This window comes from Physeter macrocephalus, chromosome 4, assembly GCF_002837175.3.
Source record: "Physeter macrocephalus isolate SW-GA chromosome 4, ASM283717v5, whole genome shotgun sequence".
In the NCBI taxonomy this organism is placed as follows: Eukaryota; Metazoa; Chordata; class Mammalia; order Artiodactyla; family Physeteridae; genus Physeter; species Physeter macrocephalus.
In genome coordinates, this window is record NC_041217.1 from 64,933,829 (window position 1) to 64,956,522 (window position 22,694).

General features: G+C 45.0%; 1 protein-coding gene across 5 annotated transcripts in view; it reads right to left on the minus strand.

The window, feature by feature from the left end:
- Positions 1-22,694, minus strand: part of PBX1 (PBX homeobox 1) — a 285,866-nt gene that overhangs the window by 60,969 nt on the left and 202,203 nt on the right. The window contains exon 1 of one of the 5 annotated variants that reach the window (XM_028488709.2): positions 10,900-11,092. The exons of the other annotated variants lie outside the window; for them this stretch is intronic. The gene's annotated coding sequence lies outside the window, so the exon portion shown is untranslated. Of the gene's footprint in view, positions 1-10,899; positions 11,093-22,694 lie in introns of those variants that run through there. 5 annotated transcript variants of the gene reach the window in all.

Here is a 22,694-nt window from a genome sequence, read left to right on the forward strand (position 1 = left end):
TGCTCAGTTCACTTACATTACTAACTGAGTGCCTCTAAGGTGCCAGGAATGAGGTAGGTGCTGGCATTTCCAAGAATCATCAGACATGGGCTCTGGCTTCAAGAAGCCCAGGGTTTAGACTCCTCTAGTCCCTTCTTGCACGCTACACCAACTGCCCTGAGGTCTGTGGTGGGCACATCATGTTGTCAGAGTAGGTGGCTGGCAACCAAAAAAGTCCCAAGGGGGCTTCTCTGGTGGCGCAGTGGTTGAGAGTCCGCCTGCCGATGCAGGGGACACGGGTTCATGACCCGGTCCGGGAAGATCCCACATGCCATGGAGCGGCTGGGCCCGTGAGCCACAACTACTGAGCCTGCGCGTCCGGAGCCTGTCCTCCGCAACGGGAGAGGCCGCGTACACACACACACAAAAAAGTCCCAAGGGATACACACCCTCTCTTCCTTCCTCCAGTTTCCTTCATTTCCCACAAGCACACCTGTACCCACAAATCATAAATTCCTAGCTTGAGCTGAAAAATAACTACGACATAATTTGATTCTTCTGAACCAAAGATGGGACCGACATCTGATGTTAGTGGCTTGAAGCTTAGGGTAGTATATCCCAATGTTTTTCACCCCCTAATTCTCAACCCCTTCGTTTGTTTGATGGACAAGCGTTTTTGTGTGTTTTGAAAAGAGTCTGTCCATCCAACAAATGGAGATGATTAACAATGTGATTTCCTGAATTTTACAGTCAGTGGCCAGTCAGTGCTTCTGGATAGCATGGAAGAACGAGTTACCACCTGAGCAGAGACCATCCAGCCTAGGTGGAGATCTCTGAGGCTACAGTCGCCTGGAGCAGATTTGTCAGATGAGAAGTCCAAGTTCATGGAGACTTCAAGTGTGACAGCCACCCTTGGACTGCCAGCTGTTTGTCTCTTAGCCCTTTAGAAGCTTAGGGACACCAAGGTTGGGACCCACGGGTCTAGGGTTTCTTATGCCATCACCAGGGGTTTAGACATGAAGATAAGATGTCTTCTAGGCCTTTCAACTTTTCGTCTTGGTTTGTTAGGCGGGTAGACCAAGCAAGGAGACTTGGGGGCTTTAGTCAGTTGACAGCAAGACTTTGAGATTCCTTAAGCATTTCATCCCACAAATATTCATTGAGCATCTCTTATGGTACCAGGCACTGTGCTGAGTTTCAAAATAAAATTGGTCGAGCAGGGACCTTAATGATACACTCATTTTTTCACACTTACCATCCACTACTACGTGCAAGGCTTTCTGAGAAGTTTTAGAGCAGGAGGTGAAAATACAAATATATGACACTCTCGAGATGGTTTTACATATTTTTGTTGTGGTCGTGGTGGTTTATATGTTTGGGTCTTCTTTAGAGAAACATGCCTTGCTTTTCTTGTCATCCCTTTCTCTGGGCCAGGCTTTGGCAGCCCTGGTCACATGCATTTTCTACGTCTCAGGAAACACTCGGGCACGGATCCCGATCACACGTCCCCTGCTTGGCACATAGAGCCTCCTGGGCCAGCTGGCAGACAGCAGGCTCATGTGCTGGGCAGCAGACTCCTGCCTTCCTGGACAGGTGCCGGCTGCCTGGGTGAGGGGCATTGGGCCTTAATAGCTCTAGCTTGGACTGCTGCTCGGGGAACCCCTTGGCCTAAAGAGTTATTGCAGAAGTTGGTAGGAGGGCATGACGTCACACTGGCCTTGGCCTCAGGCTGGCCTCGGGCTGCCATGCTTTGAGGGGTGAGAGAAGATGAAAAGCTCCCCGGGGAGGACCAGCACAGGGTGTGAGAGGCCCAGACGGCACCTGGTAGCCCATGATGCAAGGAACGGTTTCCTACCAAGTTGTACATAAAAAGCATGAGAAATTGGGAGCCACTGGTTGGCGGCTTGCTGTGCAATCCCAGAGATGCAAGCTTCTCTCTACAATGGCAGCTTCTCCAGGAAGTGACCACAGAGAAAGCAAGAGAGATTTCTCACTATTCTCTTGCCTTACAATGAAAATGTTCTGTAGCTTGGAGTCTCAGTTAGGCACCTAGCAGCACATTGCCTGCAAGTGCTAATTCATGACAGATTTCCTCTCCCATTAGATTTCAATATCTTCCCAAAGTGTAAGGGCCCAAGCCCTCTTCTGTCAGCTCCATAACATGGCACGAAGGAAGAACACTGGTACAAAGCCAGGTCCAAGGCTCCCAATGCATGACCTTGCCTCCCTTAAGCTCAGTTTCTTTATCACCCAACAGTCAATAATAATATCAACCACACCATGATTCTTATTAAAGGATTAAATAAGGTTATTTTTACAAAAGCACATGTCCGTGCTTGGTAACTGGTAGGTTTTCAACTGTTGGTTAAATCTAAATCAATTCCATCGATAAAGGTCCCTTTGGGAAGAATAAGAAAGCAAGATAGATTTAGAGTTAAGAGTTTGATTTTATATGTTAGGAATCAGCAAGGCAGAAGGAACCAGGCTAAGTTAATGAGTGTACAGACACACACACACACACACACACACACACACACACACACACACACACACACACACACACACACACCCTACCTTACTGTGTTGTGCTTCCAAGGCAAGCTCAGACTGACACCATCAAGCCCAGGAAATTGATCCTCAGCTCAAAGAATACATTTCAAAACGTCTTCTTTTTTCTCCTCTTTCCCCCTCTTTACGTTCCTTTCTTGCTATTCTTCTCCCAAGCACATTAAGAATCCCACTTCCTCTGAAGCCTGATGTGTCCCCTCTTTACAAGAGCCCCCGGCTTTAGTCTACCCGAGCCAGAAAGCATCCTGACCCGGCAGAGCTCACATTGGAAGACACAATCCTCCTAGAAGTCTGAAAAGACCCTTCTGGGAACCACTCAGCTCTGAAGCAATCTCACCTTGTGTCAGACAAGCTAGCCTGGATGTCCTCTTTAATGGTTGCTTTCAAATTTCCATTAAAAAATAAATAAATTATAACCAGAAGGGAGCAAAGATTCTATTCATGATCAAGGTTTGAAGAAATGTGTTTCAATTTCGACTTTTGGGTGGGATTCAGACCTCACAGTCATCCTTTTCTGCCGGGGCACAGAGAAACCCCCCACTCAAAATATTAAGATAATTGGATATTGCCACGTTTTTATCATGTGTGATCTTATCTTCTTGACATCATTCCACTGTCTGAGGGCTATGAATGCTTTTCCAGCTCCTAGTGACTAGTAGTGACTTGCATATTTTCAAGTTCAATCGTAGCAGAATTATTGTTTTTCCCTCCAACCTTCCAAACGATTTCCTCAGGACTAAGTTTGAAAAAAAGAGCATTTTGTTCCCACCAAAATCTTTCCAGTTTTTGAAAATGACAGAATAATTCAACGGCAGGGTTCCTAATACAATGTGCTGTTGATCTTGAGGGCTCCTTACAGAAGATAGTGATAACTTAGCTAACTTGCTCCGTGATTATTTCCAATTCCACAAATCACAGAAGACACATACTTCTACTAACAGTACACCTTCATCCTCTGGAGGAGGCTTACTCTCTAACAGGCGGGAAAGGGACACCTCTGCCAGATGACCTCCACACACAGAGGTGTGCAGACCAAGGACAGAGGGATATCATTACAGTTGGCAAACAGCAAATTCTAGGCAGGGTCAGACACAGGGCCTGGAATCAGGAAATGAGGTGAAACATTCCATCCCTTCAGCCTCTTTAACTTGGCCCTTCTACTTCTCCCTCCATTGGAACACAATTTCTTTGAATCTATAAGAGGATGGAAAAGACTCACCACATCTCAGGACTACCCTTACCACTGCAACCAACACTGATAATAATAAGATCACTTGATGTAAATGTGTGCTTTAACTCTACTAATATTTTTCTTGAGATATGAGATGTGATGGAGCATGTGTCTGTCTCCTGTATGGGACCTAGGAGAGGGGACAGTTAGGAAAAGGGCCTGGCAGAGAGTTTTGGTACAAAGATGAAGGAAAAGGATGATCTGCTGGTCTCCTCCAACACATTCCTCTCCATGGACACAGAACACTCGTTTTTAGTTAAGTTCAGGGTCACTGGGAGGAAAGACAATTTCCAGCTTCCCTTGCAGCTAGATGTGGTCATGCCTCCAGTGACAAAATTCCAGTTAGTGATAGATGAGTAGAAGGAAGATATAAAACTCCTAGGAAAGTCCTTAAAAAGAAGGAATGCCTTTCTTGCCTCTTTCTCTCTTTTCCTTTTGCTACCTGGAACATGAATGTAATGGCTGGGGCTCTAGCAGCCACTCTGGACCATGAGTTGACCTGGGGAATAGAAGCCACACTAGGGAGAGAAACCAGATAGAAGTTCTCATATCCTACAGACCAGTCTGTGGTCACCTTCAGACTATATGAAAGTAAGAGAGAAATAAACTTGCATTTTGTTTAAGCCAAGCTGTCTTGGGAGTTGGGGAGGTTTTTGTTTTGTTTTATTTGTGTTTGGCAGCTTAACCAATCTAAGCTAATACAAGCTATTAAGAAAAAAAGAAAAAAGAAAGAAAGAAAGAACTCTAGAAGGCAGAGTGATTTCTTCTTGGGTAGAATGTTACAGAGGAAATTAGAAAGAGGCAGATTTAATAACTAGAGGCAAGTCACAGAAAAACCTGAGTAGCCACTGGGGAGAAGGTTTAGAACAGATAGAAAAAGGCTTGATCATTAGAGGGGCCTCTCTTGGGTACCACTCAGGCTATTAGCAGAAGTGGGAGAAGATCTGGGAAGCCTGGAGTTTGGGAGCAGGGGAAGGAGAGGCCTCCTGGTTTGGGGTGTTGGATGGCCTGGAGGAGTGTAGTCTGAACCAGGAAAGAGAGGGGTGGGTGGTGAGGGGTGGCTGCGTGTGGAAACCAGCCAAGAGTACTCTGCTGCCTCTGTGATGAAGGAAGCAAAGTGGGGATTCCATCTTGACCAGAGGAAAGCTAAGGCAGGCTAAACTGTCATCCTAGAAGCAAATATAAGAGCAGGGGCAATATATGAGACCAAGTTCTAACAGATGACTTTAGGCTGCTGGAACTTGCCCACCTACATACAGCTTGTATTGGGATATTTTCCTTACACCACAGTAAAATAATGTTTGTACTCTAACCAGCCTGCTGGATTTGCCAGCTCCAGAGAACTGGGAGAGGGACACAGGAGAAGGGAAAGAGAAATCCCAGTGCAGCCCACTTAGAGAAGAAATCACCTCCATTCGCTTTGGTGGTAGCAGAAATTCCCCAGCGGAAGGACTCCGGTCTATTTATGGGCATCCCACGTCCATTTCAAAACACCTGCCAATTAGCTTTCCTTTTTCCATGACCACAAACAACACCTGTGACCCCAGACAGTCATCTCACAAATGTACACAAGGTCAGTCAGGGTCCTTCAGGGAGAGTATGTGGATGATCCATCACCACTCTTTACAAAAACCACCCGAAGCACATGTCTTGCTGCTAATGAGTCGCTGGTGTCATTCTCAGACACCCGGGGCTGCAGAATCTGCAGGCAAACAGGCTACAGGAGAAGCAAGAGGCTTTTTCTCCTTCTCAAAACTTTCTGAGTAGCCTCTGAAAACACCAAGTCTTTTACTGATAAGGAAGGTTGGAAGGCAGGACAGGCTGCTAGCTGTGTCTAGATTCTCATCCTGGGCAAGAGGATGAGAATGCTGAATAAGAAATGCTGGTTGTGGTGGTGGAATGGGGGGAGGGCATTGAGATGATGAGCTCCAGATTGCAAAACATGCCTTCAGTCATCACTAGCCTGGTCTCAGCATAAAAGAGAAACATGTCATGGGGACCAAGAAAGGTCTTGGCTTAAGAGAGGCGCGAAATTTCTGCTTTGGGGAAGAGGCCATGAAGCCATCATTTCCAATCTTTCCCGTCTCAGCACCTGTGCCTTTCCTTCGGGAGTGAGCTCCACGGTGGCTCTGAGCTCCTGGGCTGTCCTCCATGGTGTCCCCTCTTCCCACCAGAGTCCACGTGGCTGAAATCTCGAAAACATAAACACCTGGCAGTCAAGTGGGTTTAACTTTTCTTGCACTTGAGTGCAAGCATTCACATTCTACCCTGAGCAAGGATTCTCAAATGCCGATTCAAGTTTCCAGTGGGACATCTTAAAGGAGAAGTCAATCTCAAGTCAATGATTGCAACTTATCGAAAATAATGTGCTACTTAGCGTCTGCAGCAAACATCCTGGCAGGCAGCAAGGAGAAGCAGCACTGGAGCAGATGGGAGCGATTAGGCTCTGATTTTCAGTCGGGCTTTTTCTTGTTGGTGTTGCTTTTACATACTGGTAAAATCAGGATGTCGGGGAGAGAAGAGAGAAGGGTTCTCTGGACCATTCCTTCCTTCTGTTCTTGCCACCAAGAACTTTCACACAGGAGGTGCCCTCCCTCTGTGGGGAGGTACCGTGGTCATCATGACCGTCATCATCAAAAAGCATTTAGCACCACGAGGCACTCGCTAAATACATCAACGGTTGACAGAGAGACAGATGATGGAGATCTTAATTTTCCTTTAAAGATCTGCCTCCCTGAGGCTGGGCCTTATTTACTGTGGTTCTTACTACACTTATCTGAAAAGGTATCGTGTTTTCTCTTCTACTGAGTGAGCCGGCGACTCTCCAACCCACAAAATATCTCTTTTTTTGTTTGTTTGTTTGTTGTTTTTTTGCGGTATGCGGGCCTTTTTTTTTTTTTGCGGTATGCGGGCCTCTCACTGCTGTGGCCTCTCCCGTTGTGGAGCACAGGCTCCGGACGCGCAGGCTCACGGGCCTAGCCGCTCCGCGGCATATGGGATCTTCCCGGATCGGGGCACGAACCCGTGTCCCCTGCATCGGCAGGCGGATTCTCAACTACTGCGCCACCAGGGAAGCCCCCACAAAATATCTCTCAACTGTTCCACCAGGCTGATGTTACCATGGTCCTACTCAGGCCCCTCGGTGACGGTACATCACTGGCCAACTGCATCTATTTTGCTGAGGACACTGAGGTACAGAGTGCTGATTGCCCAGCAAGTCCCCTGCAGTAAAGAGAGGAGACCCCACCTGTCCCCACTTCATCAGAGGCCCTTACAGGATCTCATGCTCTTTGGGGTAACAGATACACAGTCATCTCAGAAGCCAACTTTGCTTTTCTCTTTCGGAGCTGCTTGCTTTCCAGTGACACTCTGACTCTGCCAGACTGGTCATGTCCACTTATGTCTAGTGACAGCCTTACAGCTCCGTTAAAACAAAAATCTCTCAGCCTGCACAAAGTGTTGCCAGCCTGCACAATTTCACCAACACGGCCATCTCGACAAGGACCCAGGCTGGTCTCTTGGTCAACCAGTCACTCAACAAACATATGCTGAGTATCTACGCTCTGCTGTGTCCTATATTTCAGCTGGAGAGACTCGACCAGAAATAAGAGAAGTCTGCAGAATCATGGGGGAAAGAGAAGCATCAGCTGATAACACAAAGTGAAAGTAATAGGTGTGTGGACAAATGGTACGGGAGCCATGGAAACAGAGATATTTTCTTGTGGGGGAATGAAACTTTGCAAAGCAATTTGCCAAACATAAGCTCATTTGCTTGTATTCTCACCTGAACATTATGGGGTATTATTAACCCCTTTATTCAGATGGGGGAATGGAAGCACAGTAGACTCAGAAGGGCCCATGGGCACACAACTAGTTCTGCAGTGGACTCACTTCCAGGGCCTTCCCTCTACATCCCAGCCGCCTCCAATCTTAGCCGGGCTGGTAGCGAGCAAGGGCCAGCGCCCTGAAGAAAGCACAGGGCTGACCCAGGACGCTAGGGCCTGAATTAGCAGCTGGCAATTTTCACAGATTGGAGGTCAGTGTGAACTTTCACGCTGCCTTTTGCAGAATTTCATTTCCTCTGCTCTCCTGAACCAGCCTAAACCAAGAAAAGCTACTAACAACACACATGTGGTTTTCCCAGCTTCAATGCCCTCTGCCCTATTATGTCTTAAAGTAAACCGAAAAGTCACAGAATTGTTTACACACCAAAACCATCGGTTTGCAGTTGTGCAAACCTTTTTTTTTTTTTTAAGCTGAACTTGTCTTCACTTCTTGTGACAGGAGACGTGGAAGTGAAATTTAAGGTGCTGTGCTGTTGCTGTTTGGTAATGTGTGGAGATGGGTTGCTGGTACATGACCTTGGTTTCAAGGTTTGATATCACACAGAAGACACCCTCCAGTTCCATGTTCTGCTCCCAATTTGCAAAGCAGAACTGCAGGGCCATCTCTCTGCCTTCATATGCTACCAAATGACACTTAGGTCATAGAAAAATGAGGAGAAAGGTTCTTTGACGCCCTCTAATGAAAGAAGCACTTAGCACTTGCATCAAGATGGTTGAATGTAGTCTTCTCTCTCTTTTTGAAATTAGACAGAGATCGTTCAAGTCTTGTTTATAATATGGGGTATGAATGTGGAATAAAAGCAAAATTAAAATGTAAACAAAGATGGCTGAATGTGCATATATATATGTATATATATATATATACATATATACATATATACATATATATATACATTCATTTTGCCTGGAAAAAATAAAAAAGTTATAAAATTATTCTCAGCCTTTCCTTCCCATCTTCAAACATTACCTCCGTTATGGAACCATGACAACGTTAGGAAAACAACTAGCTAATTTAAAAATTCTGTAAACCAATGCAAATTCTGTGTATGCAGTTTCCCCGAAAACCGACTTTGGTTCCGGGAACCCTAAGTTTCCACTGACCTCCATGCAAGGCCAATTATTTGGATTACTTTGGCATTTATTAACTATGCTAGTAAAATCTGTTTTAAAAAAGGGATGGGGCGTGGTGGCATTTGAAAGTGGCTGATGTAAGCCCTATACAGGGAATAAAACTACTACTTAGTGCTAGCTGCCACCTAATGGTTATGCAGGGGTGGGTGGACTTACACTCTTACACTTTTAAATTCCCTTTTGTTTTCCTGCCCAAATGCAAATACTTTTGCTGCTGTTCTTAAAACTCAGAATGGCAGCAACACATGTAAGATGAGACAGTTGCCCAGCCTTGAAGTGACAGGGATGGAAAGAAATATGAACAGAATAAAAAGCAGAGATCTTCTTAATTGCTCTCTGCCTTACTGCAGAGAGCAATTCATGCAGCTCTGTGTTTGGTAGAACCCTAGACTCTCAAAAGGCATTAGTCTGTGCTTATGTCCCATGAGAAAATGCTCACAGCTAGTTCTGTGGTCAGAGGCAGAGTCTCTGGGATTGCAGTATCACTGTTCATTTCTTCACTCTAAAATAAACCTGAGATTATTTCAAAGATGCTAAGGTGAATTTCAAGGTATGGTTTTCCCAGACAATTATTTTTTTGATAGCCAAGCATTTACTCAGTTCAGGTGTAGAAGTGGAAAGATTCCATTACTTGCCCCTCCATCATCTAAGTAAGTGACAGCACCCACACTCTCTCATATATACACTGGCAACATAGGAGCGTTCTATCCTGGGATCTCGTGTAGACACCCTGTCTTAAATTTTAACTGAAATTTAGAAGTTCAAGCCATGCACACAATGATGGGTATACTAAAGGCATAGGTTTATCATCCCTTAAAATTAAAGAAGAAAAAGTTAACCAATGCATGTCAAAGAAACTTTTCATTGTTGAAATTAGACTTAAAACTTTGCACTCGCTTTCCACAGCTCTGTGTTATTGTACAACAACCCTCTGTTGTTACAACCTTGTGTTATTGTACAACAACCCATACAACCTCTGTGTGGTTCCTTCTGGATTTTTCCTAGGAGTATAAATTAGGTCCCAAAGAAAAAGAAATCCCCCAAGGGGGTAGAATTTATCTATTTGGAGACTATACTGATCTTTAAAAGACATCGATTTCCCTAGAAAAGGTAGAGAGGGAAGGAGAGATAAAATAACTCTCAAGATGTTTGTGGATCAAGAAGCATTACCCTGGGAATTCCTTGGAGACCCAATGGTTAGGACTCCTCGCTTTCACTGCCGAGGGATCTCTGGTTCGATCCCTGGTCAGGGAACTAAGATCCCAAAAGCCATGCAGCATGGCCAAAAAAAAAAAAAAAAAAAAAAAAACCACAGAAGTGTTACATAGACCAGATGCCCAGTGGTTAGGACATACTACGGTGGCCCTTCCTCCTAAATCATATGTCACAGTGTCCTTCCTGACATGTGACTTGGCTTTTCAGTGTTGCTGTCCTGCCTTTAGCTGGCCATGCCCTTTACATCAAAGGAAACACCCATCTCCCTGGGGTTTTGGAGTCTCTGCTTCCTGGAAAGAACAGCAGGAAAGGTGCGTGAGAAGGAATACATGTGCGGTGGGTGATGATAAATAGCTGACAATTTATATTTATACTTATTCTTGGGTAGAGCCCTTCTTTACTGAAATACAGTAATTAGGTTATTCATTCATTAAATCAAAACCATCATTCCTTGAGTGCTTACCATGTGCCAGGCAGTACTACGTGTACTGGGGACACAGAAATAAAAGACAAAATACCTGCCCTAAAGGAATGGATGGTTTCATGGAGAAAAGCTGAGCATTAAAATGAGAGCATTTTAATAAACAAGAGCATTAAATAGAGCATTAAAATGCCCTGGTGTGGAGGAAGTTTACCCTCCAAAAGGCCTCTGCTTGTGATATGATCACAATTAAGCCGTGTTGACATTCATCCTAATTTCCTTACTCCAGCAAAGGCTGTCACATATTCAAATACACAAACAGACACCAACATATGCTGGCGCAGTGGTGTACCAAGGCCAGGGACCAGGTGTTCACATTTACCTGTAACTGTTTCAGCCTCACCTCATCCCCACGCTGTTAAGTGCAGCAACTGCTTGCAGGACTTAAACAATTAAGAGCCACTATTAAACAGAACCTCAGCTCTGCGTCTGAGGACACAACACCCCACCTTCTCTCCCTGAAGAGCTGCTTCAGTGAACGGGGTGTGGGTAGGGGCACCCCGAGAGTGCAGCCAGCATCCATCACACCAACAGCCCCCGGCAGACGATCGTAACAAGTGCACTTCCTCCTCTGTGAAGAATCAGGGCTTCGTAGCCTGCACCCAAGCTACAAGCTGCACACCAGACCAGAGGTGGGCTGGGAGGGAGAGACAAAGGTGGTTTCAAGGCTTTTGTGGCTTTGAAGCAAACATCTCTGAATGTGAGAAAGCATTCAAATGGTCTCTGCAGGCATCCTGGCCCTGTGGTTGGGCACTCTTGGGTCTGTGGCTATTGAGTTCACCTCAGGTTCAACTTCAGCCCACCGTATTCCTCTCTCACTTGGCCCTCGAGACACCCCACCACTGGGATGGCCCTGCAAACCTCATCAGAAACGTGAAAAGTCTGGGGCAGTGATCTTTCACCCTTGATCTTTGACAGGGCGTCCTGAAGGCAAAAGTCTCAGACTCTTAAAATCTTATCTGGTTCCTTCCGGTACCAGAGAAGAAAAGTAAATATTTAGCCACGGGCGCAGAGGTTGAGGGGACAGCAGCTGTAATCAAGACTCCGTTTCTCACCCCTCCCAGATCCGAGGTGAAGCCTGATCCCCACCCCCACCCCTCCCCGACCCCTCTATGCAAGCTTACCCAGGGCAGTAAAGCACACAGACTCCAACCAGCAATAATTCCACATATAAACAACTCTTGCTAGGCATGAAGCACACACCAGACAGTAATCAGCTTATCTAATAGAACAGGCCTCTTTTCCTAACGTAGAGGAGGATTAGCAGGCTTGAATTACAGCCGTGAAGTGTAATCAAGCCCTGATCGACACTGGCAAAGGATACTGTATATTCCTGCTGGGCCACGGGTTGTTGGCGCGATGTGGTATACCTACAGGGGACGGAAAGGAAATGCTTGCGATGGTAATGACTCTGGGAGAAAAATTAGATTAGAGCTGGTGCCCATGGCCTCCCTCTACCCCTTCCAGTCTTTGGAAGGTCTTAAAGTTACTGCCTTTGAACAGATTTTGCAGGTCCATGAAACATATACTCTCCCCCTAAATCGTAACCAAGGGTGAACCCCTCCCTCGCTTTTGGTCACAGAAGCCACTTCAGTGGCGTCTGTGACACAGAGCCCACGCTGTCTCTAACCACAGTGAGGGCTACGGCGTGGTGCTGTGCAACTCACTGGGGGCTGGAGGGGCAGGGGGGACACAGCTGACACGGAAAATCACAAAGGAATTTGTACTGGGCCTCAGAAATCCAAGGACATGTTGATAATTTAAGAAACTCATTCTCACTTTGAAGATGCCAAACCAACCCAAAGCAGCTAGGAGCTGCCTTTTCTATCGCCCGCCATGGAGACTTCTCATCTCATTTGGGAGGCCAGCATTTAATGATATGCTTGTGAAAAAGACATCTTTATTTAGTAAATTCCATGAGAGGAGACCAAAAAAAAAAATCTGAATTTGTTGAAGCTTCCCAAAGGACCCTGTACCTGACTTAAAAAGGAAAACATCTTACTTAAAGTTTATTTTCTCTTGCTCTGTCACTTCTCTGTGATGAACTTTCCGTCATATCCTCTTCAGAGCAGCCCTCTAAGTTCAACAAGCCAGTGGCCTTCTCTTCTAAAGAATAAAGAATCACAGCCCCCTTTGAAATTCTTCATCTGTCTTGCCATCTAGTCTTTTCTCCCATTCATGTTTCTTAAAGATCAAAGAATCCAAAGTGGACATAACATTTTAGGAAACTGCCTCCACATAGTATGAGGAATACTAGGAAAATCACTTCCGGACCTTCCTGAGTCCTGGACCTCCCTCTCGAGGTGGATGCACTGCACTGACCCTGCAAAGATGCTGGTCACGTCTGCCCTGCCCCACAGAGGTCCCTCGCCAGGCCTGCTTCTCTCTCATCCAACCTCACCTCAACTAATTCTTTCCAACACCTGCTTCTCAATGTGTTTCCAACACCTAACTCTTTCCAGTACACTTAGCAGGTGTCTCATGGAGACTTCATGAATGCCCTCTAGAGATAATTAATCCACAGGTGAGGAAGGAGCAGCAAGGTGGGGGGCGATAGGTAAAGGTTGTAAAATGATGTGTGTGGACCACTAGTCTTGCCCTTCCCCGTCCTCTTCCTCACCACCTTATCCCTTAAGACACAAACCCCCCCAAAACACTCTGCACACTTAAACACAGCGTGGAAATCCCGCAGCAGAGATGTTTAACTCTATGGTCTCGGACACGAAATTTTGAAGCCAAAACTGTCAGACTCTTCAACAATTGATAAGTGCATAAAACTAATGCTTAAAGCAATTGAATAGACTACAGTATAACCGCCAGTACACATGAGATACACATGTGCCTGTAGGTAAATGCTGAGTTGAGTGGTTTCCCCAGTTCTGTCTAGCAGGGTGCAACCTATCCACCAAAACTTGAAGATAAGAGACAGCGTCTTTTCAAGGGCAGTGTGTGGTAACTGTATTTAAGAGCTGGGTTGGGGAAGAAAAGAGCTCTATCCAATGAGGGACATGTGCTGAAGATCCTCTGAGAGATGAAAATTCATTCCAAGACGCAACCAAAATAATTCTAGGATTCAAAATTGTGCTGCCAACACAAAGGCTGAGAACCACTGCTCTTAGTGAGACAAAGCCACCAAAGGCAAGAAGGAACCAAGCTCTATCGAGAATGTCCTTGGTGATAAGTTAAGCTGACCTGACCAGACGTTAGCTTTGATAGCCAAGGAACAGTTAGGGCTGAAGCCTGGAACTGGATGTGATCGGATCTGAGAAATCAGACACTGAGTATGAAACGCCTCTCTGGGTCTGAGTCAGCGGCATCTCCCTCTCTGACAGGCCCCACCACTTACCTTGAGCTCGGCGTGCACTCAGGGGTTGCCTCAATGATGAGTGCTGCTAGCTCAGCTCAGACTTCCAGCCAGCCACTGTGTCATCTCTGGGGACCTCCAACTGGCCCTTCAAACCTCATTCTAATATCTCCACCCAAAATAGTGTGCAGGGCTGCAAAGTATTGTCCCACCACGCGAGTCCTCTTGAGGGGTAGTGTGGGCTGGGGAAGGGGAGTGGGCAGTGCTGTTCACGGGCCATCCTCCAAGCCACACGTCCAGTTTCTATTATAGCTTTCCAAATTGATATGTGATCCTGATAACGAGTCACTCTTTGCACCCAAGTGAGTTAGCACTGTCTGCAAAATGGGCCCGTTGCCGCTCCCTTCCAGGCCTGGTGTGAGCTGTATCAACACACTCCCCCAAAGCCTTCTCAAATTTATTTTCCCAGCTGACATCTTATATTTTCCCATCAACAAGCAGGCTGTCAGAGTGCCTTGTCAGTGGTGTTGCATCTTTGGCTAGGATTTAAAATGTCTGAAAGGATTTTAAACCATATGCTCTTTTAAATACAGACTTTGTTAAATTAAAAAAAAAAAAATTGCATCGCTGAACCCCAAAGGTCTAATGGCAAAGAATTTGGGTAGAGTAAACCTGTTACAAATTACATCCTGTGGGGGAAAGCACTGCATAATTAGAAGGTGTTGCTGCTGTAGGCATCTGTCTGTTGAGTTTCCTATCTGTAGCTAAAATGAATCTCGCAGCATCTTTCTGCTGAGTTTCCTATCTTTAGCTAAAATGAATCTTGTGAGAGCCACCAGGTGCTTTCATGAACAAGGGTGATCAGACAGAGGCACAGCTTGAGTGCTTGAGATCAGTGGGGTTTTTCCTATTCTTGGGGTAGGGCCCAAACTTGAATTCAGCCCTACCTTGCCCTACACAGATCTCGGGTTTCTACATTCCATTCTCCTTCCCTCATGTTCGCCCAGCCCCCCTTCCGGCCTGGAGGCCCGCTGGGTCTCAGGCAGACAGGTCTGGCGGGGGCAGATGGGTAATTTTTCCTTTCAGCTTTAATGGCTGCTATTAACAATAAGTTGCCCTGCCCTACTGATGGCTCAACTTTCAGCTTTTTCTCTGATTGCCTATGAGTAACACTGTGTCACATGAGCTGTGTTTAACAGAGGTGTAATAAATGCCAAAGAAGAAATATTACCCAAAATAAAAAATAGTTTGTCCCCGTGTGGCCAGGATCTCATGACTCACAACAATGTTCATTTCAGCTTCCAGCATAATTTCCATTTGCATTTTTTAAAGGGTCTCCGGGGGCTTTAAAAAAACTGTTTAAGAGAAAAGGCAGAAAGACTGTAGTGATTGTCAAGTTTGGGGATTTCTGTGTTCCAGAAAAACAATTGCTGCCTGCAGACAAGAGACAGACTGACAAGAGAGGAGAACCCTATGGAAACAGAGGACAGAGAGAGGCAGGCAAGAAGCTAATTACTGATGGTCTGCCTTTGGTGAAAGGCAGGCTGCCCTCCTTGGTGAGGTTCAGATCATGGGCTTTGGTGGGTAATAATCTGTTACTATAGTTATTTATTTTGATACTCAAATTAGTCCAGGTTTGGCCATGAGAACGTTTTCAAGCTGGCTTCTGTTTTCTTATGACATATTTCCATCACTCTTTGAGTCCTTCTTTCCTTTTCTGGCACAGAATATTCCAGCTATGTTCCGTGTGTCCCTGCATTAAAATTAGTCATTTCTCCAAGGAGCTTTGATTTCTTTTAGTGAAGAACAGTTTTTTAGAAAGCAAGATCTGGGTCTGTGTGTGTTCTTTGCACCTGGGTTATCACTGTCCCCAGGCCCTCAGTGGAAAGAGCTAGGAGATATATGCATGTGTACACACACACACACACACACACACACACACACACACACACACACACACTCACACCCTCGGGGCAAGAAAGGTATCAACTTCTCATTTAGTTGCAGGAAAACTCCGTTCTCCTTTTGATAATAAGCAAAAAATACCGCTATGCTTTTCAAATAGTAGCTGGTTAGAGCTATTCCGATCCTGAAGAAAAAAGCAATAAAATCTGAAATCCCCTGGCAGTCCCTTGGTTGATAACGTGGGCAGGAAGTATTCCAAATCCTCAAGGTTTTCAGGGAGAAGGAAGATGGAGATGGAGGGAGGGTGGAGGAGGGCTCACAGAAGGCCTGGGAGTGAAGTGTGCCCCTTGTGTGAAAGCTGGTATCTTAAAGCAACAGGATCAAGAGGTATCTACTTTTAAACCGGCCTTGCCTTTGAAAGGCATCAGCTAAACGCTGCCCACACAGCAGTCTGGAATGAGTGGATGCGTGAGCCCCGCTGGTACTGGCCTAGGCCTCCTCACCTCCTTCTCTGCACATCTCTCCTGCCTGTGTAATAAACACCAAATCCTCACTGTGCATCTGAGTAAGGGGATTTAGAGACATCAACAGTGGCACTTGACTTCAGAAAGGCACTCTGCTCAGAGTTTCTGAGCCGGCAGTGTTAACTGGTAGAGATGGTGATGAGCTCCAAAGGTTATGGCCCAAAGAAGAGATGGACAAGTAGGATGACTGCCTGGCTATACCCTACAGAAGGCCCAGGACGATGGTGAACCCACATAAATGCAGGACGGCTGCAGGCATCGTCTGCAAGACAATCCGGGCAATGAAGCATGGCAGGAAAAGGCAAGAGAGTGGCTCCAGCCTGCCTTGGTCACTACGGGAAGGGCATACCCACCAGCCTGTGAGGCCGAGGGCAGCTGGGGCACAGGAGGTGACTCTAGTGATCGTATTGAGTGATTGTAGTGATGCCACAATCAAGAGGTTACTACAGGGACCTCCCTGGTGGTCCAGTGATTAAGACTCGGCGCTCCGAATGCAGGGGGCCAGGGTTCCATCCCTGGTCAGGGAACCAGATCCCGCGTGCTGCAACTAAGACCCGGCACAGCCAAATATATAAACAAACAAATATTTTTTTTAAAAAGAGGTGACTACAGAAGGAAAAGCACTGGTTTTTAAGTAAGATCGATGTCCTTAGTCTGCCCCTCTTGATATTTGTGATCTTGGGCAAGTCATTTTACTTTATTGATTAAAAACCATAGCTGGGACACCGAGGGTTCCTTAGGTCATTTTTAAAGGTCTCAGTTGTTAAGACACGTCTCTGGAAAACCAGCCATTGTCTAACTGGGAAGAGCTCATCAGACAGCCTTTGAACAGATTCGGACATCTTTTCTGCTACAGCGCTTTACACGCTACCAAAATCTTTCATACTACAGCATCTCATCTGAGCCTCACGTCCATCTGCAGAAGTTGATCTTGGATACCCATTGTTTTGGAAACTGGCTCAGAGAGGGTGAAATCAGTGCAGGTTTACACAGTTCATGCAAGTCCAGTTGTTCAAAGTCCAGGCTCTTTGCACAATCCTGGGCTTACGCCCTGCTATTCGGAGAAGCACGGACTGTGTGTGTACGAGCGGGAGGATGTCCTCGTGTCACGCCAGTTACCATGTTGTGAGCTGGAGTGGGGAGTACAGAGGTAGGGAGGTGGAGTAGGTGCAGGCAAGCGGAGAGTGTGGCGAGATGCATGGACACCAACTTTTGTATCGGCAGAAGGCAGTGGGGCATGCTGGCAGCAAATGAATCCAAATCCCTTTCCGTAGTTCAGCGTCTCATCACTTATGTAACAGTTATTCATAAACCATTCCATTTTGTGCCACGGTAATAAAACTTGGCTCAAGGTCCACATTTGGTTTCCTGAATGTCCAACTCAAACTCTAGCTTCCTGGTTATAATGATATTATTTGCATTTGTAGAGGACACACAATACCTCATCTGATCCTTATGACAGGACCAGTTCTATCAGGCCCATTTAATAAATGACAAAGTAAGACTCCATTATGCGAGAGATGGAGAAGAGAGCATGACCCAGGTGCCTTAATTAAGGGCAAGGTATTTTCTTTCTTTATAGGGTCTTCTGAGCCTAATTCTTCCCTCGCTTCACACTATCCCTCTCAGGGCCTGAGTCAAAGATGGAAAGGCTTCTGAAGTTAAAGAGGATTGTGTTTTCTGCTCAGCTCTGTAGGGGCCACAAAATGAAATGAACCAGAGTACAGTTCCACAATCTGGGCCAGTCTCATTCGACCTCTGTGAGATTCTTCCTGATCCCCCAAACCTTAAGCCAGCAAGTTCAAGTCATCTGTAATGGAGTCCAAGGCGTATGCAAGTTGAGGCAATGGACCTGATGTTTAAAGTAATTTGAGTGGACTTCTTAAGGAATGTGCTCTTAACTCCCGCAAATAGGCTGACGATACTCAGGGTCCGAGGTGGGGCAGTGAGTCAGAGTGGAGTGGCCAGAGAAAATGACAAGAAAGTTAAGTTGGTCTGGTGGAAGAGTTGATATGCTTCTAGCTTGACTGTGCCACACTCAGCCCAAAGCGACTGTCCTTGCTGGCTGGAACCCTTCTATCGGGGACCACTGGGTTTCACAAAATGGAGAGGTGATGTGGGTATAAATCCAAGTCACATTTCGGAAACATATAAGGGAGTAAAAGCTAAGTTATAAAGCAGTACTCAGCCTCCACAAGGACCTAGTGGATATTAATGACAGAGTCCCCCCTCTGGATGAGAGGGTTCCTGCAAGGTGGAGAGGTTGGTTTACTTTGCAGGCCCTATTCTCTACATCTCTGGCTTCCTGTGTTGGAATTTCAAATAGGATGGGTTATCTAGTGCGTGAGGAGAATACAGCTTTGGACTTTGCCTTTAAGTTCTACCTCTATCGCTTATTGGCAGGGAGGCCTGGGCTGACATCTCCGAGCTTCTTTCCTCAATTATAAAATAAAGTTGGCAGGGCTCTCCGTCTACAGTTTTGGTGAGCCCCTAGTATATGTCCTGTGTGAGATAAATGTTAAGGGTTTTTTTTTTCCCTTTTCATGTCCCTTTTGATGGTATGATTCAAAAAGAGTACTAAATTTTGGCTTAGCCTGTCCCTGAATGAGAAAAACTGTCTTTGTTAAGTGGGCACATCCACCGATGTGATGAAAAAGGGGGCCAAAAAATATATATATGTATATACATGTATAAGTAGAAGAAGATCAAAAAATACCCTCCTCCTTCAGAAGATGTAGAGTTAAACCACATTCCGGTTCAACAATATGAGTCCTTCATTTGAAATCTTGTTCTATTTAAATACCCTGTGGTTTTCGCAGCAATTTCATGTTTTACTTAATTGTCCAGAGTGGCAGATGTGATTTTTGTATAAGTTTCTGTCCCATCTGTTTTTGTGCTAGAAATATATGTGGAAGGTGCTGGGACTTCTACATAAGGATGGGCCACATCTACGCTTATAATGACATGCTTACGAACTTGAAAATGAACCCAATCTGAGCTGGCAGTGAGTACAGAAGGCCCATTTTTTGACGTTTGTGCTGCCTCCCACTTCTCCATTCTCTCCTCTGCTCCAGATTAGAATTCTTCAGGAATGACTAATAGAGATATCTTTCCTTATGCAATGGAGAGTTAACACGTTCCTGGTACATCTACACAGACAAGCAGATGCAAGACACCACCTCCGTCCTGCACCCTGTACACTGCTCCTTTCCAGCCCCGACATGGGCATATGCCTCCTCTCCACTCCAGTTTAGGGGAGCTCTGATAAAGCTTCTAGGATAAAAGGTATTCCTTGTATTCTAAGCCAAAGCTCCACACTGGGCCGGCTTTCTGGGCAAGAGACCTGTGCAGTCACACAGGGCCCCATGCTCGGAAGGTCCCTGCATTTGGTTTAATGCTCTGATGTCGCCATCTTGAAATTCTTAATAATTTTTGAGCCGGGGTTCACATTTTTGTTTTGCTCTGGGCCCCCCAAAATTATATAGTCAGTCCTGCTTCAAAGTATATTTTCTTATGAAAAACTATTTTGTAGTCATGGAAGCAACCTAAATGCCCACTGACAGACAAATGGATAAAAAAACTAAATATAGAATTACCATATAACCCAGCAATCCCACTACTGGGCATATACCCAGAACACCATAATTCAAAAAGACACATGTACCCCAATGTTCACTGCAGCACTATTTACAGTAGCCAGGTCATGGAAGCAACCTAAATGCCCACTGACAGACAAATGGATAAAGAAGATGTGATACATATATACAATGCAATATTACTCAGCGAATACAACCCATTCATAAACTGGAACCCACTGATAGGGAATATCGAACTCTAGAACAGCCTTTACTTTTTATACCCAAACGGGAGTCAGAAAACTTGGGACAAGGCCACGTCTCTGCATCTCGCTAGTGGCGTGACCTTGAACAAATGTGATGCCTCTTCTCTCTTAGCCCCAGATTCTCTCATTCATTTCTTTCAGAACCCTTCACAGAGCCCAGGAAATGCTTGGAACAGGGCTTGGTTGGCGTTCCTTGTCTGCAAAACGGGAGTGACGATGACGACGATGATGATATTAATACTAATAATATCTGTACCTCAATAAGAGAGGGAGTGAGGATAAAAGAGATAAGGAAATATAAGTGCTTAGAAAACTGTAAAGTGCCAGGCCAGGCAGATATTATTCTTACACCTGCAGATGATGATACTTTGTGTTTCTACAGCCAATGCTCAGTACGGCTGTTCCTCTAAGGTCTTCTCTTTAGCCCCTTCATCCAGCCACCCTTAATGTGTCCTTCTAGGTTCTGTTCAACTCTGCATGTATTAGTCTCCCCCTTCTCTGCTTCTGGATATCTTCTCTCAATGAAAGCATACGGCTCCATAGTTACTGTTGATACCCTACAAGTCACAGATTTATTAAAAATCATCGTGGCTATCAGTTGTTCCACATACTGTCTTCTCATGGCCTCTGAGAGTTATCTGTCCAAGGGCTGGGACCACACCTTACCCTTCTCTTGTACCCCTACGGCATTTGGGACTTTGCTAGGGGTAGGAAACAGGTTCATAAGTACTTCCTAATTTAATCAAACAAGGTACGCAGAGTCAATGAGGATAGCCCATAAAGCCATTGCCATGATTTTGCATAACAGTATTTTAAGGGGCATTTCACATCCTGACGGTGTATCTGACTCACAGTGACACAAGTTTCCATGGTACCCTGGAAATAGGATGGTTTTATAATCAGACGAACCTAAGGTATATTCTGACTCCTCTGCTTCTTATTAGCTGTCTGACTCCAGGCGAGTTAGTTAACTGCTCGAAGCCCTAGTAAGTAAAATGGGGAGAGTCACATTTATCTCACAGGATTGCCATCAGATTAAAACGAGTTAACGTGTGTGAAGTCATTAGACTAGCTTGGCACACAGAAGGCACCCAATAAGTGAGAGGTGCTTTCTCCCTGACTTTTACTAGACGAACTTCATTTTGAACAGTTATGACTCCACTAACTGTTTGCTTCCTCCTTCCAAATCTAGCACCGAAAGAGAGCCATTATCAGGAGCCAATCATCTTCACAGGTGAGGCCAAGTTCCCCCTTCCCTGTCCAAGTTTCCAAAACAAATCAGAGCTAACAGTATCCTATTTTCTTCAATCAGAAAAAATAATTAATGCCCACCCTACTGCACATGTGTGCATGCGTGTGCACACACACATACACAAACCTGCACGTATAATGCACCCAAGACAAAGTTTTTAAAAGATAACATTTAACCTTGCTGGGCAGTGACAAAAGTCATGAATGAATTAATAGCAGGACTGTATGTACATATGTCTTTAACCTGCCTGCCACTTCTTGTGGAGACCTTAGATCTATAAGCTCCTGAAACTGAGGCTTATTAAATCAATATCCGTATACTTTTGATGACCATATATGTGGTCACTGGTAGAAGCTACCATGCTGGAAAGGCCAAGGTGGAAGAAAAGTATTTTAATCTGTAACTACATGGATATCTGTCTTGCTGTGCTGGAAAGTTCCTTCCCAAAAGAAGAAGCTCAGTTCACAGAAGAATTATAATTATGACAACTTGTAAAAACAAAAGCTTTAAACTTGAACAATAATGTCTTTAGACATCATAAACATGGACAGTAGTTTCAATAATAGTAACGAAATATACTGACCTAAGTATTTGATACAGGATTGTGAAAAAATTTTGTATCTAATATTTCACTATGCATTTCAAATCCTGTAACGTATACATGGATCTGTGTACCAAAGTTGCCACAATTAATAAAGTATTTTTCCATGTAGGAGACCTGTAGCTATTTAGACAAATTCCTGTAGGATTATAAAGGCGAGATAAAAGAAAAATTGCAGCTGAAAATGTAACAGAATAAGACAACTAAATTATGGGACCAAACATCTGTGGTCTAAATAAAATATGTGATGGTGCAGACAGCACCATAAAGTTTCTCCTGACATTCTGAAGAGACCAGCAGTGCTCACTCATGAGTAATGTGGTCATCCCCACATTACTGCGACAAAAATATTAGAGCAAGCTACACTGTCAAATATTCTATATGGATGTGTGACCTAAGGAAAATCATATTAAGAGTCTAAAGTGATATACAACGTGAAATATCATACATAGATACACAAACACACAAAATGCTTCCTGTCATGAACATATAGGCACCCGATTTTCATCTTATTCTTTTAAAAATATAAATAAATGAAAGCCACCAGCCAGACGTCAGTACCTCTGAGATGTGATATGTGTACAGTCTGTCTCCCAAAGCTTTTGAGGCTGTTGATACAACTGATAGAAGTGCCCAGGGAAGACGCCTACTCACTCAGCTCATGGACAAAGACTTGAGGGACACTGGGGTTACAAAGCAAAAAGTACATGCCCAAGTACTTAAAATCTTGGATTTTTTTCCTCCAGAAATAAAGCTAGTAGTAAGATGCCCTCTCCACTGAGGCCGTATGGAACATTTAGGTTCCTTGACCATTGGC